At 71.4% G+C, this 22,898-nt stretch overlaps 11 non-coding genes across 11 annotated transcripts; all 11 read left to right on the top strand.

Annotated features, from left to right (window-relative positions):
• The first annotated feature begins 1,428 nt into the window (after positions 1 to 1,428).
• Positions 1,429 to 1,547, top strand: LOC128071247 (5S ribosomal RNA). The gene has a single exon (XR_008201786.1). It is a non-coding gene; the product is annotated as a 5S ribosomal RNA (ribosomal RNA).
• Positions 1,548 to 3,523: 1,976 nt separating this feature from the next.
• Positions 3,524 to 3,642, top strand: LOC128071258 (5S ribosomal RNA). Its single transcript, XR_008201797.1, has one exon. It is a non-coding gene; the product is annotated as a 5S ribosomal RNA (ribosomal RNA).
• Positions 3,643 to 5,622: 1,980 nt separating this feature from the next.
• LOC128071191 (5S ribosomal RNA) lies at positions 5,623 to 5,741 on the top strand. The gene has a single exon (XR_008201734.1). It is a non-coding gene; the product is annotated as a 5S ribosomal RNA (ribosomal RNA).
• Positions 5,742 to 7,717: 1,976 nt separating this feature from the next.
• Positions 7,718 to 7,836, top strand: LOC128071202 (5S ribosomal RNA). Its single transcript, XR_008201745.1, has one exon. It is a non-coding gene; the product is annotated as a 5S ribosomal RNA (ribosomal RNA).
• A 1,980-nt stretch (positions 7,837 to 9,816) lies between these two features.
• Positions 9,817 to 9,935, top strand: LOC128071214 (5S ribosomal RNA). The gene has a single exon (XR_008201756.1). It is a non-coding gene; the product is annotated as a 5S ribosomal RNA (ribosomal RNA).
• A 1,979-nt stretch (positions 9,936 to 11,914) lies between these two features.
• Positions 11,915 to 12,033, top strand: LOC128071216 (5S ribosomal RNA). The gene has a single exon (XR_008201757.1). It is a non-coding gene; the product is annotated as a 5S ribosomal RNA (ribosomal RNA).
• A 1,977-nt stretch (positions 12,034 to 14,010) lies between these two features.
• LOC128071217 (5S ribosomal RNA) lies at positions 14,011 to 14,129 on the top strand. The gene has a single exon (XR_008201758.1). It is a non-coding gene; the product is annotated as a 5S ribosomal RNA (ribosomal RNA).
• Positions 14,130 to 16,108: 1,979 nt separating this feature from the next.
• Positions 16,109 to 16,227, top strand: LOC128071218 (5S ribosomal RNA). Its single transcript, XR_008201759.1, has one exon. It is a non-coding gene; the product is annotated as a 5S ribosomal RNA (ribosomal RNA).
• A 1,964-nt stretch (positions 16,228 to 18,191) lies between these two features.
• LOC128071219 (5S ribosomal RNA) lies at positions 18,192 to 18,310 on the top strand. The gene has a single exon (XR_008201760.1). It is a non-coding gene; the product is annotated as a 5S ribosomal RNA (ribosomal RNA).
• Positions 18,311 to 20,290: 1,980 nt separating this feature from the next.
• LOC128071220 (5S ribosomal RNA) lies at positions 20,291 to 20,409 on the top strand. The gene has a single exon (XR_008201761.1). It is a non-coding gene; the product is annotated as a 5S ribosomal RNA (ribosomal RNA).
• A 1,977-nt stretch (positions 20,410 to 22,386) lies between these two features.
• LOC128071222 (5S ribosomal RNA) lies at positions 22,387 to 22,505 on the top strand. Its single transcript, XR_008201762.1, has one exon. It is a non-coding gene; the product is annotated as a 5S ribosomal RNA (ribosomal RNA).
• Positions 22,506 to 22,898: the final 393 nt, after the last annotated feature.

The following is a 22,898-nucleotide window of genomic DNA, read 5'->3' on the forward strand; positions in this document are numbered from 1 at the left end:
CAAGAGGACCACACAGGCTTCCAAAGCCCCGGCCGCCACACCCGCCCCCCTCCGCTGTGGGTATCCACCCGGCCCCCCCAGTCGACCCGACCCCACCGTCGCCCACCGACACACTCACACGCACACTCTCTCCCACACTCACCCTCTGGCCTGGGGGCGGGGGCTGGGTCTCGCCTCAGGGAGCCAAGCCGAAGGGGACCTTTGAGACCTCGGCTGCGAGGAAGTCTTGGGGTCCCCACGGGTGATTGCCAGCCCCAGGGCACCGCGTCCAGCCGGGGCTCGCCCGGCCCAAGGCTGACGCCCCCTCCCTTGCGCACGGGCCGCTCTCTGCGGTGTGTGACGGTCTGTGCCAGAGTGTCCGTCTCGGATGGGATGCCATCCCCTGTCCCCTGTCCGTCTCCCGCTTTCCGTCTCTCTGTCGGTCGCTCTGTGTCTCCCTCTCTCTGGCTCTCGCTCCCTGGGTGTGCCTGCGCGCTCGTGTCTGTCTGTCTGTCTGTCTGCATCTGCATCTGCATCTGCATCTGCATCTGCCCTCTCGCCGTCTTGGGAGCCTGTCTCTGAACCTTCATCTCTGTCCGTCTCTGTCTCTCCTGACCCCCGGCCTGCCGTCCCTTCCTCTGGCCCCGGCCTCTCACGGGTGGGTGCTGTGGCTGTGGCCCTGGCTGACGAGCTTGCGCCGGCCGGCTGTCTCGCTTGGCGTGGGTGCCTGCGAGTGTGTCTGTGTGCCTGTCCGTGTGGCTGCATGTCGCTCGTCTGCACCCTCAGCAAGGTCCTGTGCTTGGAGGGCGGCGTGGGGGCAAGGGGAGGGGGGGGGCCTCGGTAGGGCGAAGGGGCGGGGCTGACGAGCTCTGGTCGCCGGCGCTGGTGGCTGCAGGTGGGTTTGGGCACCGCGCAGGTGCCGGGCAGGATGGGCGCTCAGGGCCACGGCTGGGCTGCGCCTAGGCCCGCAGGAGGCTCAGAGGACCGCGGGCCCCAGCGGGCCCCGAGGCCCTGGGCAGCGAACGCCTTGGGGAGGTGGGCGAGGGTGGTGGGGGAGGGGCGGCGGCCCCCGAGCCGGGTGGTGCCTGGAGGGTCCCAGGGTGGGAGAGCGCCAAGACCTCCGCGCCCCTCACTCCACCCTCCCCCCTACACCCCCCGGCAGGCACACCCGGCCCGGCTGCTCCCGGTCCCGGAAGCCCTGTGGTCCCCCGGGCCGGGCTGGGCCGGGCCGGCCGAGCGTTGGCCGGGGGTGACGGGGGGCGGGGGGCGGGGCGGCGTGGGCCGGCCACCGGGCCGCCGGGAGTCCGGTCGCGGGTGGTGCAGCTCAAGTGCAGCGCGCGCTCCGTGGAGAGCTGGAGAGCTGCGGCCGCCGGCTGGCCCGACCGGCGGGTCAGAGCGAAAGGCAGGCGCAGCGCAGGGCTCTTAGGGCGCCTGGCGGCCGCCGCCTCCGTCTACGGCCATACCACCCTGAACGCGCCCGATCTCGTCTGATCTCGGAAGCTAAGCAGGGTCGGGCCCGGTTAGTACTTGGATGGGAGACCGCCTGGGAATACCGGGTGCTGTAGGCTTTTTGTTGTTTCTTTTTTTCCCTGCCTGCCCTCTCCTTTAGCCCCCGGCCCCAGCCGCACCGCAAGCCGCACCTGCCGCTGGCCCCTGGCACCCCACCGCGCTCAGAGCCGCCGCCTGCCTTCCAGCCCCTCTCAGGTTGGGTGGCCGGGGCCCCGACTCCCGCTGCACACCTGGGTTGCCTCCGCGCGGCCCGCGAGCCCCTCGGCTTTCGGCGTCCAGGAAACCAGAGGAACGGCGGGGGCGGGGGCGCGGGCGCGGGGGTCTCTGTCTGGGGCTCCCTTGGCGGGCCTCAGGCAATTCTGGGCGGGGCCGGGGCCCCAGCCCCACCCCCAGACGCATCCTGGCAGGCAACGTCGCGGTCTCCCGCAGGCGCGGGCGCACCGCACACACACACGCACACGCACACACACACACACACACACACACACACACACACACACCCTCACGCCCGCCCCCCCAGACACAGACACACCCCCCGCAGCCCAGACAGGTCAAGAGCCGGAAACCACAAGTAAGGGAGACGGAGAAAGAGGGAGAGAGAGAGACAGCAAGAGGACCACACAGGCTTCCAAAGCCCCGGCCGCCACACCCGCCCCCCTCCGCTGTGGGTATCCACCCGGCCCCCCCAGTCGACCCGACCCCACCGTCGCCCACCGACACACTCACACGCACACTCTCTCCCACACTCACCCTCTGGCCTGGGGGCGGGGGCTGGGTCTCGCCTCAGGGAGCCAAGCCGAAGGGGACCTTTGAGACCTCGGCTGCGAGGAAGTCTTGGGGTCCCCACGGGTGATTGCCAGCCCCAGGGCACCGCGTCCAGCCGGGGCTCGCCCGGCCCAAGGCTGACGCCCCCTCCCTTGCGCACGGGCCGCTCTCTGCGGTGTGTGACGGTCTGTGCCAGAGTGTCCGTCTCGGATGGGATGCCATCCCCTGTCCCCTGTCCGTCTCCCGCTTTCCGTCTCTCTGTCGGTCGCTCTGTGTCTCCCTCTCTCTGGCTCTCGCTCCCTGGGTGTGCCTGCGCGCTCGTGTCTGTCTGTCTGTCTGTCTGCATCTGCATCTGCATCTGCATCTGCATCTGCCCTCTCGCCGTCTTGGGAGCCTGTCTCTGAACCTTCATCTCTGTCCGTCTCTGTCTCTCCTGACCCCCGGCCTGCCGTCCCTTCCTCTGGCCCCGGCCTCTCACGGGTGGGTGCTGTGGCTGTGGCCCTGGCTGACGAGCTTGCGCCGGCCGGCTGTCTCGCTTGGCGTGGGTGCCTGCGAGTGTGTCTGTGTGCCTGTCCGTGTGGCTGCATGTCGCTCGTCTGCACCCTCAGCAAGGTCCTGTGCTTGGAGGGCGGCGTGGGGGCAAGGGGAGGGGGGGGGCCTCGGTAGGGCGAAGGGGCGGGGCTGACGAGCTCTGGTCGCCGGCGCTGGTGGCTGCAGGTGGGTTTGGGCACCGCGCAGGTGCCGGGCAGGATGGGCGCTCAGGGCCACGGCTGGGCTGCGCCTAGGCCCGCAGGAGGCTCAGAGGACCGCGGGCCCCAGCGGGCCCCGAGGCCCTGGGCAGCGAACGCCTTGGGGAGGTGGGCGAGGGGGTGGGGGAGGGGCGGCGGCCCCCGAGCCGGGTGGTGCCTGGAGGGTCCCAGGGTGGGAGAGCGCCAAGACCTCCGCGCCCCTCACTCCACCCTCCCCCCTACACCCCCCGGCAGGCACACCCGGCCCGGCTGCTCCCGGTCCCGGAAGCCCTGTGGTCCCCCGGGCCGGGCTGGGCCGGGCCGGCCGAGCGTTGGCCGGGGGTGACGGGGGGCGGGGGGCGGGGCGGCGTGGGCCGGCCACCGGGCCGCCGGGAGTCCGGTCGCGGGTGGTGCAGCTCAAGTGCAGCGCGCGCTCCGTGGAGAGCTGGAGAGCTGCGGCCGCCGGCTGGCCCGACCGGCGGGTCAGAGCGAAAGGCAGGCGCAGCGCAGGGCTCTTAGGGCGCCTGGCGGCCGCCGCCTCCGTCTACGGCCATACCACCCTGAACGCGCCCGATCTCGTCTGATCTCGGAAGCTAAGCAGGGTCGGGCCCGGTTAGTACTTGGATGGGAGACCGCCTGGGAATACCGGGTGCTGTAGGCTTTTTGTTGTTTCTTTTTTTCCCTGCCTGCCCTCTCCTTTAGCCCCCGGCCCCAGCCGCACCGCAAGCCGCACCTGCCGCTGGCCCCTGGCACCCCACCGCGCTCAGAGCCGCCGCCTGCCTTCCAGCCCCTCTCAGGTTGGGTGGCCGGGGCCCCGACTCCCGCTGCACACCTGGGTTGCCTCCGCGCGGCCCGCGAGCCCCTCGGCTTTCGGCGTCCAGGAAACCAGAGGAACGGCGGGGGCGGGGGCGCGGGCGCGGGGGTCTCTGTCTGGGGCTCCCTTGGCGGGCCTCAGGCAATTCTGGGCGGGGCCGGGGCCCCAGCCCCACCCCCAGACGCATCCTGGCAGGCAACGTCGCGGTCTCCCGCAGGCGCGGGCGCACCGCACACACACACGCACACGCACACACACACACACACACACACACACACACACACACACACACCCTCACGCCCGCCCCCCCAGACACAGACACACCCCCCGCAGCCCAGACAGGTCAAGAGCCGGAAACCACAAGTAAGGGAGACGGAGAAAGAGGGAGAGAGAGAGACAGCAAGAGGACCACACAGGCTTCCAAAGCCCCGGCCGCCACACCCGCCCCCCTCCGCTGTGGGTATCCACCCGGCCCCCCCAGTCGACCCGACCCCACCGTCGCCCACCGACACACTCACACGCACACTCTCTCCCACACTCACCCTCTGGCCTGGGGGCGGGGGCTGGGTCTCGCCTCAGGGAGCCAAGCCGAAGGGGACCTTTGAGACCTCGGCTGCGAGGAAGTCTTGGGGTCCCCACGGGTGATTGCCAGCCCCAGGGCACCGCGTCCAGCCGGGGCTCGCCCGGCCCAAGGCTGACGCCCCCTCCCTTGCGCACGGGCCGCTCTCTGCGGTGTGTGACGGTCTGTGCCAGAGTGTCCGTCTCGGATGGGATGCCATCCCCTGTCCCCTGTCCGTCTCCCGCTTTCCGTCTCTCTGTCGGTCGCTCTGTGTCTCCCTCTCTCTGGCTCTCGCTCCCTGGGTGTGCCTGCGCGCTCGTGTCTGTCTGTCTGTCTGTCTGCATCTGCATCTGCATCTGCATCTGCATCTGCCCTCTCGCCGTCTTGGGAGCCTGTCTCTGAACCTTCATCTCTGTCCGTCTCTGTCTCTCCTGACCCCCGGCCTGCCGTCCCTTCCTCTGGCCCCGGCCTCTCACGGGTGGGTGCTGTGGCTGTGGCCCTGGCTGACGAGCTTGCGCCGGCCGGCTGTCTCGCTTGGCGTGGGTGCCTGCGAGTGTGTCTGTGTGCCTGTCCGTGTGGCTGCATGTCGCTCGTCTGCACCCTCAGCAAGGTCCTGTGCTTGGAGGGCGGCGTGGGGGCAAGGGGAGGGGGGGGGCCTCGGTAGGGCGAAGGGGCGGGGCTGACGAGCTCTGGTCGCCGGCGCTGGTGGCTGCAGGTGGGTTTGGGCACCGCGCAGGTGCCGGGCAGGATGGGCGCTCAGGGCCACGGCTGGGCTGCGCCTAGGCCCGCAGGAGGCTCAGAGGACCGCGGGCCCCAGCGGGCCCCGAGGCCCTGGGCAGCGAACGCCTTGGGGAGGTGGGCGAGGGGGTGGGGGAGGGGCGGCGGCCCCCGAGCCGGGTGGTGCCTGGAGGGTCCCAGGGTGGGAGAGCGCCAAGACCTCCGCGCCCCTCACTCCACCCTCCCCCCTACACCCCCCGGCAGGCACACCCGGCCCGGCTGCTCCCGGTCCCGGAAGCCCTGTGGTCCCCCGGGCCGGGCTGGGCCGGGCCGGCCGAGCGTTGGCCGGGGGTGACGGGGGGCGGGGGGCGGGGCGGCGTGGGCCGGCCACCGGGCCGCCGGGAGTCCGGTCGCGGGTGGTGCAGCTCAAGTGCAGCGCGCGCTCCGTGGAGAGCTGGAGAGCTGCGGCCGCCGGCTGGCCCGACCGGCGGGTCAGAGCGAAAGGCAGGCGCAGCGCAGGGCTCTTAGGGCGCCTGGCGGCCGCCGCCTCCGTCTACGGCCATACCACCCTGAACGCGCCCGATCTCGTCTGATCTCGGAAGCTAAGCAGGGTCGGGCCCGGTTAGTACTTGGATGGGAGACCGCCTGGGAATACCGGGTGCTGTAGGCTTTTTGTTGTTTCTTTTTTTCCCTGCCTGCCCTCTCCTTTAGCCCCCGGCCCCAGCCGCACCGCAAGCCGCACCTGCCGCTGGCCCCTGGCACCCCACCGCGCTCAGAGCCGCCGCCTGCCTTCCAGCCCCTCTCAGGTTGGGTGGCCGGGGCCCCGACTCCCGCTGCACACCTGGGTTGCCTCCGCGCGGCCCGCGAGCCCCTCGGCTTTCGGCGTCCAGGAAACCAGAGGAACGGCGGGGGCGGGGGCGCGGGCGCGGGGGTCTCTGTCTGGGGCTCCCTTGGCGGGCCTCAGGCAATTCTGGGCGGGGCCGGGGCCCCAGCCCCACCCCCAGACGCATCCTGGCAGGCAACGTCGCGGTCTCCCGCAGGCGCGGGCGCACCGCACACACACACGCACACGCACACACACACACACACACACACACACACACACACACACCCTCACGCCCGCCCCCCCAGACACAGACACACCCCCCGCAGCCCAGACAGGTCAAGAGCCGGAAACCACAAGTAAGGGAGACGGAGAAAGAGGGAGAGAGAGAGACAGCAAGAGGACCACACAGGCTTCCAAAGCCCCGGCCGCCACACCCGCCCCCCTCCGCTGTGGGTATCCACCCGGCCCCCCCAGTCGACCCGACCCCACCGTCGCCCACCGACACACTCACACGCACACTCTCTCCCACACTCACCCTCTGGCCTGGGGGCGGGGGCTGGGTCTCGCCTCAGGGAGCCAAGCCGAAGGGGACCTTTGAGACCTCGGCTGCGAGGAAGTCTTGGGGTCCCCACGGGTGATTGCCAGCCCCAGGGCACCGCGTCCAGCCGGGGCTCGCCCGGCCCAAGGCTGACGCCCCCTCCCTTGCGCACGGGCCGCTCTCTGCGGTGTGTGACGGTCTGTGCCAGAGTGTCCGTCTCGGATGGGATGCCATCCCCTGTCCCCTGTCCGTCTCCCGCTTTCCGTCTCTCTGTCGGTCGCTCTGTGTCTCCCTCTCTCTGGCTCTCGCTCCCTGGGTGTGCCTGCGCGCTCGTGTCTGTCTGTCTGTCTGTCTGCATCTGCATCTGCATCTGCATCTGCATCTGCCCTCTCGCCGTCTTGGGAGCCTGTCTCTGAACCTTCATCTCTGTCCGTCTCTGTCTCTCCTGACCCCCGGCCTGCCGTCCCTTCCTCTGGCCCCGGCCTCTCACGGGTGGGTGCTGTGGCTGTGGCCCTGGCTGACGAGCTTGCGCCGGCCGGCTGTCTCGCTTGGCGTGGGTGCCTGCGAGTGTGTCTGTGTGCCTGTCCGTGTGGCTGCATGTCGCTCGTCTGCACCCTCAGCAAGGTCCTGTGCTTGGAGGGCGGCGTGGGGGCAAGGGGAGGGGGGGGGCCTCGGTAGGGCGAAGGGGCGGGGCTGACGAGCTCTGGTCGCCGGCGCTGGTGGCTGCAGGTGGGTTTGGGCACCGCGCAGGTGCCGGGCAGGATGGGCGCTCAGGGCCACGGCTGGGCTGCGCCTAGGCCCGCAGGAGGCTCAGAGGACCGCGGGCCCCAGCGGGCCCCGAGGCCCTGGGCAGCGAACGCCTTGGGGAGGTGGGCGAGGGGGTGGGGGAGGGGCGGCGGCCCCCGAGCCGGGTGGTGCCTGGAGGGTCCCAGGGTGGGAGAGCGCCAAGACCTCCGCGCCCCTCACTCCACCCTCCCCCCTACACCCCCCGGCAGGCACACCCGGCCCGGCTGCTCCCGGTCCCGGAAGCCCTGTGGTCCCCCGGGCCGGGCTGGGCCGGGCCGGCCGAGCGTTGGCCGGGGGTGACGGGGGGCGGGGGGCGGGGCGGCGTGGGCCGGCCACCGGGCCGCCGGGAGTCCGGTCGCGGGTGGTGCAGCTCAAGTGCAGCGCGCGCTCCGTGGAGAGCTGGAGAGCTGCAGCCGCCGGCTGGCCCGACCGGCGGGTCAGAGCGAAAGGCAGGCGCAGCGCAGGGCTCTTAGGGCGCCTGGCGGCCGCCGCCTCCGTCTACGGCCATACCACCCTGAACGCGCCCGATCTCGTCTGATCTCGGAAGCTAAGCAGGGTCGGGCCCGGTTAGTACTTGGATGGGAGACCGCCTGGGAATACCGGGTGCTGTAGGCTTTTTGTTGTTTCTTTTTTTCCCTGCCTGCCCTCTCCTTTAGCCCCCGGCCCCAGCCGCACCGCAAGCCGCACCTGCCGCTGGCCCCTGGCACCCCACCGCGCTCAGAGCCGCCGCCTGCCTTCCAGCCCCTCTCAGGTTGGGTGGCCGGGGCCCCGACTCCCGCTGCACACCTGGGTTGCCTCCGCGCGGCCCGCGAGCCCCTCGGCTTTCGGCGTCCAGGAAACCAGAGGAACGGCGGGGGCGGGGGCGCGGGCGCGGGGGTCTCTGTCTGGGGCTCCCTTGGCGGGCCTCAGGCAATTCTGGGCGGGGCCGGGGCCCCAGCCCCACCCCCAGACGCATCCTGGCAGGCAACGTCGCGGTCTCCCGCAGGCGCGGGCGCACCGCACACACACACGCACACGCACACACACACACACACACACACACACACACACACACACACACCCTCACGCCCGCCCCCCCAGACACAGACACACCCCCCGCAGCCCAGACAGGTCAAGAGCCGGAAACCACAAGTAAGGGAGACGGAGAAAGAGGGAGAGAGAGAGACAGCAAGAGGACCACACAGGCTTCCAAAGCCCCGGCCGCCACACCCGCCCCCCTCCGCTGTGGGTATCCACCCGGCCCCCCCAGTCGACCCGACCCCACCGTCGCCCACCGACACACTCACACGCACACTCTCTCCCACACTCACCCTCTGGCCTGGGGGCGGGGGCTGGGTCTCGCCTCAGGGAGCCAAGCCGAAGGGGACCTTTGAGACCTCGGCTGCGAGGAAGTCTTGGGGTCCCCACGGGTGATTGCCAGCCCCAGGGCACCGCGTCCAGCCGGGGCTCGCCCGGCCCAAGGCTGACGCCCCCTCCCTTGCGCACGGGCCGCTCTCTGCGGTGTGTGACGGTCTGTGCCAGAGTGTCCGTCTCGGATGGGATGCCATCCCCTGTCCCCTGTCCGTCTCCCGCTTTCCGTCTCTCTGTCGGTCGCTCTGTGTCTCCCTCTCTCTGGCTCTCGCTCCCTGGGTGTGCCTGCGCGCTCGTGTCTGTCTGTCTGTCTGTCTGCATCTGCATCTGCATCTGCATCTGCATCTGCCCTCTCGCCGTCTTGGGAGCCTGTCTCTGAACCTTCATCTCTGTCCGTCTCTGTCTCTCCTGACCCCCGGCCTGCCGTCCCTTCCTCTGGCCCCGGCCTCTCACGGGTGGGTGCTGTGGCTGTGGCCCTGGCTGACGAGCTTGCGCCGGCCGGCTGTCTCGCTTGGCGTGGGTGCCTGCGAGTGTGTCTGTGTGCCTGTCCGTGTGGCTGCATGTCGCTCGTCTGCACCCTCAGCAAGGTCCTGTGCTTGGAGGGCGGCGTGGGGGCAAGGGGAGGGGGGGGGCCTCGGTAGGGCGAAGGGGCGGGGCTGACGAGCTCTGGTCGCCGGCGCTGGTGGCTGCAGGTGGGTTTGGGCACCGCGCAGGTGCCGGGCAGGATGGGCGCTCAGGGCCACGGCTGGGCTGCGCCTAGGCCCGCAGGAGGCTCAGAGGACCGCGGGCCCCAGCGGGCCCCGAGGCCCTGGGCAGCGAACGCCTTGGGGAGGTGGGCGAGGGGGTGGGGGAGGGGCGGCGGCCCCCGAGCCGGGTGGTGCCTGGAGGGTCCCAGGGTGGGAGAGCGCCAAGACCTCCGCGCCCCTCACTCCACCCTCCCCCCTACACCCCCCGGCAGGCACACCCGGCCCGGCTGCTCCCGGTCCCGGAAGCCCTGTGGTCCCCCGGGCCGGGCTGGGCCGGGCCGGCCGAGCGTTGGCCGGGGGTGACGGGGGGCGGGGGGCGGGGCGGCGTGGGCCGGCCACCGGGCCGCCGGGAGTCCGGTCGCGGGTGGTGCAGCTCAAGTGCAGCGCGCGCTCCGTGGAGAGCTGGAGAGCTGCGGCCGCCGGCTGGCCCGACCGGCGGGTCAGAGCGAAAGGCAGGCGCAGCGCAGGGCTCTTAGGGCGCCTGGCGGCCGCCGCCTCCGTCTACGGCCATACCACCCTGAACGCGCCCGATCTCGTCTGATCTCGGAAGCTAAGCAGGGTCGGGCCCGGTTAGTACTTGGATGGGAGACCGCCTGGGAATACCGGGTGCTGTAGGCTTTTTGTTGTTTCTTTTTTTCCCTGCCTGCCCTCTCCTTTAGCCCCCGGCCCCAGCCGCACCGCAAGCCGCACCTGCCGCTGGCCCCTGGCACCCCACCGCGCTCAGAGCCGCCGCCTGCCTTCCAGCCCCTCTCAGGTTGGGTGGCCGGGGCCCCGACTCCCGCTGCACACCTGGGTTGCCTCCGCGCGGCCCGCGAGCCCCTCGGCTTTCGGCGTCCAGGAAACCAGAGGAACGGCGGGGGCGGGGGCGCGGGCGCGGGGGTCTCTGTCTGGGGCTCCCTTGGCGGGCCTCAGGCAATTCTGGGCGGGGCCGGGGCCCCAGCCCCACCCCCAGACGCATCCTGGCAGGCAACGTCGCGGTCTCCCGCAGGCGCGGGCGCACCGCACACACACACGCACACGCACACACACACACACACACACACACACACACACACACACACACCCTCACGCCCGCCCCCCCAGACACAGACACACCCCCCGCAGCCCAGACAGGTCAAGAGCCGGAAACCACAAGTAAGGGAGACGGAGAAAGAGGGAGAGAGAGAGACAGCAAGAGGACCACACAGGCTTCCAAAGCCCCGGCCGCCACACCCGCCCCCCTCCGCTGTGGGTATCCACCCGGCCCCCCCAGTCGACCCGACCCCACCGTCGCCCACCGACACACTCACACGCACACTCTCTCCCACACTCACCCTCTGGCCTGGGGGCGGGGGCTGGGTCTCGCCTCAGGGAGCCAAGCCGAAGGGGACCTTTGAGACCTCGGCTGCGAGGAAGTCTTGGGGTCCCCACGGGTGATTGCCAGCCCCAGGGCACCGCGTCCAGCCGGGGCTCGCCCGGCCCAAGGCTGACGCCCCCTCCCTTGCGCACGGGCCGCTCTCTGCGGTGTGTGACGGTCTGTGCCAGAGTGTCCGTCTCGGATGGGATGCCATCCCCTGTCCCCTGTCCGTCTCCCGCTTTCCGTCTCTCTGTCGGTCGCTCTGTGTCTCCCTCTCTCTGGCTCTCGCTCCCTGGGTGTGCCTGCGCGCTCGTGTCTGTCTGTCTGTCTGTCTGCATCTGCATCTGCATCTGCATCTGCATCTGCCCTCTCGCCGTCTTGGGAGCCTGTCTCTGAACCTTCATCTCTGTCCGTCTCTGTCTCTCCTGACCCCCGGCCTGCCGTCCCTTCCTCTGGCCCCGGCCTCTCACGGGTGGGTGCTGTGGCTGTGGCCCTGGCTGACGAGCTTGCGCCGGCCGGCTGTCTCGCTTGGCGTGGGTGCCTGCGAGTGTGTCTGTGTGCCTGTCCGTGTGGCTGCATGTCGCTCGTCTGCACCCTCAGCAAGGTCCTGTGCTTGGAGGGCGGCGTGGGGGCAAGGGGAGGGGGGGGCCTCGGTAGGGCGAAGGGGCGGGGCTGACGAGCTCTGGTCGCCGGCGCTGGTGGCTGCAGGTGGGTTTGGGCACCGCGCAGGTGCCGGGCAGGATGGGCGCTCAGGGCCACGGCTGGGCTGCGCCTAGGCCCGCAGGAGGCTCAGAGGACCGCGGGCCCCAGCGGGCCCCGAGGCCCTGGGCAGCGAACGCCTTGGGGAGGTGGGCGAGGGGGTGGGGGAGGGGCGGCGGCCCCCGAGCCGGGTGGTGCCTGGAGGGTCCCAGGGTGGGAGAGCGCCAAGACCTCCGCGCCCCTCACTCCACCCTCCCCCCTACACCCCCCGGCAGGCACACCCGGCCCGGCTGCTCCCGGTCCCGGAAGCCCTGTGGTCCCCCGGGCCGGGCTGGGCCGGGCCGGCCGAGCGTTGGCCGGGGGTGACGGGGGGCGGGGGGCGGGGCGGCGTGGGCCGGCCACCGGGCCGCCGGGAGTCCGGTCGCGGGTGGTGCAGCTCAAGTGCAGCGCGCGCTCCGTGGAGAGCTGGAGAGCTGCGGCCGCCGGCTGGCCCGACCGGCGGGTCAGAGCGAAAGGCAGGCGCAGCGCAGGGCTCTTAGGGCGCCTGGCGGCCGCCGCCTCCGTCTACGGCCATACCACCCTGAACGCGCCCGATCTCGTCTGATCTCGGAAGCTAAGCAGGGTCGGGCCCGGTTAGTACTTGGATGGGAGACCGCCTGGGAATACCGGGTGCTGTAGGCTTTTTGTTGTTTCTTTTTTTCCCTGCCTGCCCTCTCCTTTAGCCCCCGGCCCCAGCCGCACCGCAAGCCGCACCTGCCGCTGGCCCCTGGCACCCCACCGCGCTCAGAGCCGCCGCCTGCCTTCCAGCCCCTCTCAGGTTGGGTGGCCGGGGCCCCGACTCCCGCTGCACACCTGGGTTGCCTCCGCGCGGCCCGCGAGCCCCTCGGCTTTCGGCGTCCAGGAAACCAGAGGAACGGCGGGGGCGGGGGCGCGGGCGCGGGGGTCTCTGTCTGGGGCTCCCTTGGCGGGCCTCAGGCAATTCTGGGCGGGGCCGGGGCCCCAGCCCCACCCCCAGACGCATCCTGGCAGGCAACGTCGCGGTCTCCCGCAGGCGCGGGCGCACCGCACACACACACGCACACGCACACACACACACACACACACACACACACACACACACACACCCTCACGCCCGCCCCCCCAGACACAGACACACCCCCCGCAGCCCAGACAGGTCAAGAGCCGGAAACCACAAGTAAGGGAGACGGAGAAAGAGGGAGAGAGAGAGACAGCAAGAGGACCACACAGGCTTCCAAAGCCCCGGCCGCCACACCCGCCCCCCTCCGCTGTGGGTATCCACCCGGCCCCCCCAGTCGACCCGACCCCACCGTCGCCCACCGACACACTCACACGCACACTCTCTCCCACACTCACCCTCTGGCCTGGGGGCGGGGGCTGGGTCTCGCCTCAGGGAGCCAAGCCGAAGGGGACCTTTGAGACCTCGGCTGCGAGGAAGTCTTGGGGTCCCCACGGGTGATTGCCAGCCCCAGGGCACCGCGTCCAGCCGGGGCTCGCCCGGCCCAAGGCTGACGCCCCCTCCCTTGCGCACGGGCCGCTCTCTGCGGTGTGTGACGGTCTGTGCCAGAGTGTCCGTCTCGGATGGGATGCCATCCCCTGTCCCCTGTCCGTCTCCCGCTTTCCGTCTCTCTGTCGGTCGCTCTGTGTCTCCCTCTCTCTGGCTCTCGCTCCCTGGGTGTGCCTGCGCGCTCGTGTCTGTCTGTCTGTCTGTCTGCATCTGCATCTGCATCTGCATCTGCATCTGCCCTCTCGCCGTCTTGGGAGCCTGTCTCTGAACCTTCATCTCTGTCCGTCTCTGTCTCTCCTGACCCCCGGCCTGCCGTCCCTTCCTCTGGCCCCGGCCTCTCACGGGTGGGTGCTGTGGCTGTGGCCCTGGCTGACGAGCTTGCGCCGGCCGGCTGTCTCGCTTGGCGTGGGTGCCTGCGAGTGTGTCTGTGTGCCTGTCCGTGTGGCTGCATGTCGCTCGTCTGCACCCTCAGCAAGGTCCTGTGCTTGGAGGGCGGCGTGGGGGCAAGGGGAGGGGGGGGCCTCGGTAGGGCGAAGGGGCGGGGCTGACGAGCTCTGGTCGCCGGCGCTGGTGGCTGCAGGTGGGTTTGGGCACCGCGCAGGTGCCGGGCAGGATGGGCGCTCAGGGCCACGGCTGGGCTGCGCCTAGGCCCGCAGGAGGCTCAGAGGACCGCGGGCCCCAGCGGGCCCCGAGGCCCTGGGCAGCGAACGCCTTGGGGAGGTGGGCGAGGGGGTGGGGGAGGGGCGGCGGCCCCCGAGCCGGGTGGTGCCTGGAGGGTCCCAGGGTGGGAGAGCGCCAAGACCTCCGCGCCCCTCACTCCACCCTCCCCCCTACACCCCCCGGCAGGCACACCCGGCCCGGCTGCTCCCGGTCCCGGAAGCCCTGTGGTCCCCCGGGCCGGGCTGGGCCGGGCCGGCCGAGCGTTGGCCGGGGGTGACGGGGGGCGGGGGGCGGGGCGGCGTGGGCCGGCCACCGGGCCGCCGGGAGTCCGGTCGCGGGTGGTGCAGCTCAAGTGCAGCGCGCGCTCCGTGGAGAGCTGGAGAGCTGCGGCCGCCGGCTGGCCCGACCGGCGGGTCAGAGCGAAAGGCAGGCGCAGCGCAGGGCTCTTAGGGCGCCTGGCGGCCGCCGCCTCCGTCTACGGCCATACCACCCTGAACGCGCCCGATCTCGTCTGATCTCGGAAGCTAAGCAGGGTCGGGCCCGGTTAGTACTTGGATGGGAGACCGCCTGGGAATACCGGGTGCTGTAGGCTTTTTGTTGTTTCTTTTTTTCCCTGCCTGCCCTCTCCTTTAGCCCCCGGCCCCAGCCGCACCGCAAGCCGCACCTGCCGCTGGCCCCTGGCACCCCACCGCGCTCAGAGCCGCCGCCTGCCTTCCAGCCCCTCTCAGGTTGGGTGGCCGGGGCCCCGACTCCCGCTGCACACCTGGGTTGCCTCCGCGCGGCCCGCGAGCCCCTCGGCTTTCGGCGTCCAGGAAACCAGAGGAACGGCGGGGGCGGGGGCGCGGGCGCGGGGGTCTCTGTCTGGGGCTCCCTTGGCGGGCCTCAGGCAATTCTGGGCAGGGCCGGGGCCCCAGCCCCACCCCCAGACGCATCCTGGCAGGCAACGTCGCGGTCTCCCGCAGGCGCGGGCGCACCGCACACACACACGCACACGCACACACACACACACACACACACACACACACACACACACACACCCTCACGCCCGCCCCCCCAGACACAGACACACCCCCCGCAGCCCAGACAGGTCAAGAGCCGGAAACCACAAGTAAGGGAGACGGAGAAAGAGGGAGAGAGAGAGACAGCAAGAGGACCACACAGGCTTCCAAAGCCCCGGCCGCCACACCCGCCCCCCTCCGCTGTGGGTATCCACCCGGCCCCCCCAGTCGACCCGACCCCACCGTCGCCCACCGACACACTCACACGCACACTCTCTCCCACACTCACCCTCTGGCCTGGGGGCGGGGGCTGGGTCTCGCCTCAGGGAGCCAAGCCGAAGGGGACCTTTGAGACCTCGGCTGCGAGGAAGTCTTGGGGTCCCCACGGGTGATTGCCAGCCCCAGGGCACCGCGTCCAGCCGGGGCTCGCCCGGCCCAAGGCTGACGCCCCCTCCCTTGCGCACGGGCCGCTCTCTGCGGTGTGTGACGGTCTGTGCCAGAGTGTCCGTCTCGGATGGGATGCCATCCCCTGTCCCCTGTCCGTCTCCCGCTTTCCGTCTCTCTGTCGGTCGCTCTGTGTCTCCCTCTCTCTGGCTCTCGCTCCCTGGGTGTGCCTGCGCGCTCGTGTCTGTCTGTCTGTCTGTCTGCATCTGCATCTGCATCTGCATCTGCATCTGCCCTCTCGCCGTCTTGGGAGCCTGTCTCTGAACCTTCATCTCTGTCCGTCTCTGTCTCTCCTGACCCCCGGCCTGCCGTCCCTTCCTCTGGCCCCGGCCTCTCACGGGTGGGTGCTGTGGCTGTGGCCCTGGCTGACGAGCTTGCGCCGGCCGGCTGTCTCGCTTGGCGTGGGTGCCTGCGAGTGTGTCTGTGTGCCTGTCCGTGTGGCTGCATGTCGCTCGTCTGCACCCTCAGCAAGGTCCTGTGCTTGGAGGGCGGCGTGGGGGCAAGGGGAGGGGGGGGCCTCGGTAGGGCGAAGGGGCGGGGCTGACGAGCTCTGGTCGCCGGCGCTGGTGGCTGCAGGTGGGTTTGGGCACCGCGCAGGTGCCGGGCAGGATGGGCGCTCAGGGCCACGGCTGGGCTGCGCCTAGGCCCGCAGGAGGCTCAGAGGACCGCGGGCCCCAGCGGGCCCCGAGGCCCTGGGCAGCGAACGCCTTGGGGAGGTGGGCGAGGGGGTGGGGGAGGGGCGGCGGCCCCCGAGCCGGGTGGTGCCTGGAGGGTCCCAGGGTGGGAGAGCGCCAAGACCTCCGCGCCCCTCACTCCACCCTCCCCCCTACACCCCCCGGCAGGCACACCCGGCCCGGCTGCTCCCGGTCCCGGAAGCCCTGTGGTCCCCCGGGCCGGGCTGGGCCGGGCCGGCCGAGCGTTGGCCGGGGGTGACGGGGGGCGGGGGGCGGGGCGGCGTGGGCCGGCCACCGGGCCGCCGGGAGTCCGGTCGCGGGTGGTGCAGCTCAAGTGCAGCGCGCGCTCCGTGGAGAGCTGGAGAGCTGCGGCCGCCGGCTGGCCCGACCGGCGGGTCAGAGCGAAAGGCAGGCGCAGCGCAGGGCTCTTAGGGCGCCTGGCGGCCGCCGCCTCCGTCTACGGCCATACCACCCTGAACGCGCCCGATCTCGTCTGATCTCGGAAGCTAAGCAGGGTCGGGCCCGGTTAGTACTTGGATGGGAGACCGCCTGGGAATACCGGGTGCTGTAGGCTTTTTGTTGTTTCTTTTTTTCCCTGCCTGCCCTCTCCTTTAGCCCCCGGCCCCAGCCGCACCGCAAGCCGCACCTGCCGCTGGCCCCTGGCACCCCACCGCGCTCAGAGCCGCCGCCTGCCTTCCAGCCCCTCTCAGGTTGGGTGGCCGGGGCCCCGACTCCCGCTGCACACCTGGGTTGCCTCCGCGCGGCCCGCGAGCCCCTCGGCTTTCGGCGTCCAGGAAACCAGAGGAACGGCGGGGGCGGGGGCGCGGGCGCGGGGGTCTCTGTCTGGGGCTCCCTTGGCGGGCCTCAGGCAATTCTGGGCGGGGCCGGGGCCCCAGCCCCACCCCCAGACGCATCCTGGCAGGCAACGTCGCGGTCTCCCGCAGGCGCGGGCGCACCGCACACACACACGCACACGCACACACACACACACACACACACACACCCTCACGCCCGCCCCCCCAGACACAGACACACCCCCCGCAGCCCAGACAGGTCAAGAGCCGGAAACCACAAGTAAGGGAGACGGAGAAAGAGGGAGAGAGAGAGACAGCAAGAGGACCACACAGGCTTCCAAAGCCCCGGCCGCCACACCCGCCCCCCTCCGCTGTGGGTATCCACCCGGCCCCCCCAGTCGACCCGACCCCACCGTCGCCCACCGACACACTCACACGCACACTCTCTCCCACACTCACCCTCTGGCCTGGGGGCGGGGGCTGGGTCTCGCCTCAGGGAGCCAAGCCGAAGGGGACCTTTGAGACCTCGGCTGCGAGGAAGTCTTGGGGTCCCCACGGGTGATTGCCAGCCCCAGGGCACCGCGTCCAGCCGGGGCTCGCCCGGCCCAAGGCTGACGCCCCCTCCCTTGCGCACGGGCCGCTCTCTGCGGTGTGTGACGGTCTGTGCCAGAGTGTCCGTCTCGGATGGGATGCCATCCCCTGTCCCCTGTCCGTCTCCCGCTTTCCGTCTCTCTGTCGGTCGCTCTGTGTCTCCCTCTCTCTGGCTCTCGCTCCCTGGGTGTGCCTGCGCGCTCGTGTCTGTCTGTCTGTCTGTCTGCATCTGCATCTGCATCTGCATCTGCATCTGCCCTCTCGCCGTCTTGGGAGCCTGTCTCTGAACCTTCATCTCTGTCCGTCTCTGTCTCTCCTGACCCCCGGCCTGCCGTCCCTTCCTCTGGCCCCGGCCTCTCACGGGTGGGTGCTGTGGCTGTGGCCCTGGCTGACGAGCTTGCGCCGGCCGGCTGTCTCGCTTGGCGTGGGTGCCTGCGAGTGTGTCTGTGTGCCTGTCCGTGTGGCTGCATGTCGCTCGTCTGCACCCTCAGCAAGGTCCTGTGCTTGGAGGGCGGCGTGGGGGCAAGGGGAGGGGGGGGGCCTCGGTAGGGCGAAGGGGCGGGGCTGACGAGCTCTGGTCGCCGGCGCTGGTGGCTGCAGGTGGGTTTGGGCACCGCGCAGGTGCCGGGCAGGATGGGCGCTCAGGGCCACGGCTGGGCTGCGCCTAGGCCCGCAGGAGGCTCAGAGGACCGCGGGCCCCAGCGGGCCCCGAGGCCCTGGGCAGCGAACGCCTTGGGGAGGTGGGCGAGGGGGTGGGGGAGGGGCGGCGGCCCCCGAGCCGGGTGGTGCCTGGAGGGTCCCAGGGTGGGAGAGCGCCAAGACCTCCGCGCCCCTCACTCCACCCTCCCCCCTACACCCCCCGGCAGGCACACCCGGCCCGGCTGCTCCCGGTCCCGGAAGCCCTGTGGTCCCCCGGGCCGGGCTGGGCCGGGCCGGCCGAGCGTTGGCCGGGGGTGACGGGGGGCGGGGGGCGGGGCGGCGTGGGCCGGCCACCGGGCCGCCGGGAGTCCGGTCGCGGGTGGTGCAGCTCAAGTGCAGCGCGCGCTCCGTGGAGAGCTGGAAAGCTGCGGCCGCCGGCTGGCCCGACCGGCGGGTCAGAGCGAAAGGCAGGCGCAGCGCAGGGCTCTTAGGGCGCCTGGCGGCTGCCGCCTCCGTCTACGGCCATACCACCCTGAACGCGCCCGATCTCGTCTGATCTCGGAAGCTAAGCAGGGTCGGGCCCGGTTAGTACTTGGATGGGAGACCGCCTGGGAATACCGGGTGCTGTAGGCTTTTTGTTGTTTCTTTTTTTCCCTGCCTGCCCTCTCCTTTAGCCCCCGGCCCCAGCCGCACCGCAAGCCGCACCTGCCGCTGGCCCCTGGCACCCCACCGCGCTCAGAGCCGCCGCCTGCCTTCCAGCCCCTCTCAGGTTGGGTGGCCGGGGCCCCGACTCCCGCTGCACACCTGGGTTGCCTCCGCGCGGCCCGCGAGCCCCTCGGCTTTCGGCGTCCAGGAAACCAGAGGAACGGCGGGGGCGGGGGCGCGGGCGCGGGGGTCTCTGTCTGGGGCTCCCTTGGCGGGCCTCAGGCAATTCTGGGCGGGGCCGGGGCCCCAGCCCCACCCCCAGACGCATCCTGGCAGGCAACGTCGCGGTCTCCCGCAGGCGCGGGCGCACCGCACACACACACGCACACGCACACACACACACACACACACACACACACACACACACACACACCCTCACGCCCGCCCCCCCAGACACAGACACACCCCCCGCAGCCCAGACAGGTCAAGAGCCGGAAACCACAAGTAAGGGAGACGGAGAAAGAGGGAGAGAGAGAGACAGCAAGAGGACCACACAGGCTTCCAAAGCCCCGGCCGCCACACCCGCCCCCCTCCGCTGTGGGTATCCACCCGGCCCCCCCAGTCGACCCGACCCCACCGTCGCCCACCGACACACTCACACGCACACTCTCTCCCACACTCACCCTCTGGCCTGGGGGCGGGGGCTGGGTCTCGCCTCAGGGAGCCAAGCCGAAGGGGACCTTTGAGACCTCGGCTGCGAGGAAGTCTTGGGGTCCCCACGGGTGATTGCCAGCCCCAGGGCACCGCGTCCAGCCGGGGCTCGCCCGGCCCAAGGCTGACGCCCCCTCCCTTGCGCACGGGCCGCTCTCTGCGGTGTGTGACGGTCTGTGCCAGAGTGTCCGTCTCGGATGGGATGCCATCCCCTGTCCCCTGTCCGTCTCCCGCTTTCCGTCTCTCTGTCGGTCGCTCTGTGTCTCCCTCTCTCTGGCTCTCGCTCCCTGGGTGTGCCTGCGCGCTCGTGTCTGTCTGTCTGTCTGTCTGCATCTGCATCTGCATCTGCATCTGCATCTGCCCTCTCGCCGTCTTGGGAGCCTGTCTCTGAACCTTCATCTCTGTCCGTCTCTGTCTCTCCTGACCCCCGGCCTGCCGTCCCTTCCTCTGGCCCCGGCCTCTCACGGGTGGGTGCTGTGGCTGTGGCCCTGGCTGACGAGCTTGCGCCGGCCGGCTGTCTCGCTTGGCGTGGGTGCCTGCGAGCGTGTCTGTGTGCCTGTCCGTGTGGCTGCATGTCGCTCGTCTGCACCCTCAGCAAGGTCCTGTGCTTGGAGGGCGGCGTGGGGGCAAGGGGAGGGGGGGGGCCTCGGTAGGGCGAAGGGGCGGGGCTGACGAGCTCTGGTCGCCGGCGCTGGTGGCTGCAGGTGGGTTTGGGCACCGCGCAGGTGCCGGGCAGGATGGGCGCTCAGGGCCACGGCTGGGCTGCGCCTAGGCCCGCAGGAGGCTCAGAGGACCGCGGGCCCCAGCGGGCCCCGAGGCCCTGGGCAGCGAACGCCTTGGGGAGGTGGGCGAGGGGGTGGGGGAGGGGCGGCGGCCCCCGAGCCGGGTGGTGCCTGGAGGGTCCCAGGGTGGGAGAGCGCCAAGACCTCCGCGCCCCTCACTCCACCCTCCCCCCTACACCCCCCGGCAGGCACACCCGGCCCGGCTGCTCCCGGTCCCGGAAGCCCTGTGGTCCCCCGGGCCGGGCTGGGCCGGGCCGGCCGAGCGTTGGCCGGGGGTGACGGGGGGCGGGGGGCGGGGCGGCGTGGGCCGGCCACCGGGCCGCCGGGAGTCCGGTCGCGGGTGGTGCAGCTCAAGTGCAGCGCGCGCTCCGTGGAGAGCTGGAGAGCTGCGGCCGCCGGCTGGCCCGACCGGCGGGTCAGAGCGAAAGGCAGGCGCAGCGCAGGGCTCTTAGGGCGCCTGGCGGCCGCCGCCTCCGTCTACGGCCATACCACCCTGAACGCGCCCGATCTCGTCTGATCTCGGAAGCTAAGCAGGGTCGGGCCCGGTTAGTACTTGGATGGGAGACCGCCTGGGAATACCGGGTGCTGTAGGCTTTTTGTTGTTTCTTTTTTTCCCTGCCTGCCCTCTCCTTTAGCCCCCGGCCCCAGCCGCACCGCAAGCCGCACCTGCCGCTGGCCCCTGGCACCCCACCGCGCTCAGAGCCGCCGCCTGCCTTCCAGCCCCTCTCAGGTTGGGTGGCCGGGGCCCCGACTCCCGCTGCACACCTGGGTTGCCTCCGCGCGGCCCGCGAGCCCCTCGGCTTTCGGCGTCCAGGAAACCAGAGGAACGGCGGGGGCGGGGGCGCGGGCGCGGGGGTCTCTGTCTGGGGCTCCCTTGGCGGGCCTCAGGCAATTCTGGGCGGGGCCGGGGCCCCAGCCCCACCCCCAGACGCATCCTGGCAGGCAACGTCGCGGTCTCCCGCAGGCGCGGGCGCACCGCACACACACACGCACACGCACACACACACACACACACACACACACACACACACACACACCCTCACGCCCGCCCCCCCAGACACAGACACACCCCCCGCAGCCCAGACAGGTCAAGAGCCGGAAACCACAAGTAAGGGAGACGGAGAAAGAGGGAGAGAGAGAGACAGCAAGAGGACCACACAGGCTTCCAAAGCCCCGGCCGCCACACCCGCCCCCCTCCGCTGTGGGTATCCACCCGGCCCCCCCAGTCGACCCGACCCCACCGTCGCCCACCGACACACTCACACGCACACTCTCTCCCACACTCACCCTCTGGCCTGGGGGCGGGGGCTGGGTCTCGCCTCAGGGAGCCAAGCCGAAGGGGACCTTTGAGACCTCGGCTGCGAGGAAGTCTTGGGGTCCCCACGGGTGATTGCCAGCCCCAGGGCACCGCGTCCAGCCGGGGCTCGCCCGGCCCAAGGCTGACGCCCCCTCCCTTGCGCACGGGCCGCTCTCTGCGGTGTGTGACGGTCTGTGCCAGAGTGTCCGTCTCGGATGGGATGCCATCCCCTGTCCCCTGTCCGTCTCCCGCTTTCCGTCTCTCTGTCGGTCGCTCTGTGTCTCCCTCTCTCTGGCTCTCGCTCCCTGGGTGTGCCTGCGCGCTCGTGTCTGTCTGTCTGTCTGTCTGCATCTGCATCTGCATCTGCATCTGCATCTGCCCTCTCGCCGTCTTGGGAGCCTGTCTCTGAACCTTCATCTCTGTCCGTCTCTGTCTCTCCTGACCCCCGGCCTGCCGTCCCTTCCTCTGGCCCCGGCCTCTCACGGGTGGGTGCTGTGGCTGTGGCCCTGGCTGACGAGCTTGCGCCGGCCGGCTGTCTCGCTTGGCGTGGGTGCCTGCGAGTGTGTCTGTGTGCCTGTCCGTGTGGCTGCATGTCGCTCGTCTGCACCCTCAGCAAGGTCCTGTGCTTGGAGGGCGGCGTGGGGGCAAGGGGAGGGGGGGGCCTCGGTAGGGCGAAGGGGCGGGGCTGACGAGCTCTGGTCGCCGGCGCTGGTGGCTGCAGGTGGGTTTGGGCACCGCGCAGGTGCCGGGCAGGATGGGCGCTCAGGGCCACGGCTGGGCTGCGCCTAGGCCCGCAGGAGGCTCAGAGGACCGCGGGCCCCAGCGGGCCCCGAGGCCCTGGGCAGCGAACGCCTTGGGGAGGTGGGCGAGGGGGTGGGGGAGGGGCGGCGGCCCCCGAGCCGGGTGGTGCCTGGAGGGTCCCAGGGTGGGAGAGCGCCAAGACCTCCGCGCCCCTCACTCCACCCTCCCCCCTACACCCCCCGGCAGGCACACCCGGCCCGGCTGCTCCCGGTCCTGGAAGCCCTGTGGTCCCCCGGGCCGGGCTGGGCCGGGCCGGCCGAGCGTTGGCCGGGGGTGACGGGGGGCGGGGGGCGGGGCGGCGTGGGCCGGCCACCGGGCCGCCGGGAGTCCGGTCGCGGGTGGTGCAGCTCAAGTGCAGCGCGCGCTCCGTGGAGAGCTGGAGAGCTGCGGCCGCCGGCTGGCCCGACCGGCGGGTCAGAGCGAAAGGCAGGCGCAGCGCAGGGCTCTTAGGGCGCCTGGCGGCCGCCGCCTCCGTCTACGGCCATACCACCCTGAACGCGCCCGATCTCGTCTGATCTCGGAAGCTAAGCAGGGTCGGGCCCGGTTAGTACTTGGATGGGAGACCGCCTGGGAATACCGGGTGCTGTAGGCTTTTTGTTGTTTCTTTTTTTCCCTGCCTGCCCTCTCCTTTAGCCCCCGGCCCCAGCCGCACCGCAAGCCGCACCTGCCGCTGGCCCCTGGCACCCCACCGCGCTCAGAGCCGCCGCCTGCCTTCCAGCCCCTCTCAGGTTGGGTGGCCGGGGCCCCGACTCCCGCTGCACACCTGGGTTGCCTCCGCGCGGCCCGCGAGCCCCTCGGCTTTCGGCGTCCAGGAAACCAGAGGAACGGCGGGGGCGGGGGCGCGGGCGCGGGGGTCTCTGTCTGGGGCTCCCTTGGCGGGCCTCAGGCAATTCTGGGCGGGGCCGGGGCCCCAGCCCCACCCCCAGACGTATCCTGGCAGGCAACGTCGCGGTCTCCCGCAGGCGCGGGCGCACCGCACACACAC

Source organism: Budorcas taxicolor, unplaced genomic scaffold (genome assembly GCF_023091745.1).
Source record: "Budorcas taxicolor isolate Tak-1 unplaced genomic scaffold, Takin1.1 scaffold290, whole genome shotgun sequence".
In the NCBI taxonomy this organism is placed as follows: Eukaryota; Metazoa; Chordata; class Mammalia; order Artiodactyla; family Bovidae; genus Budorcas; species Budorcas taxicolor.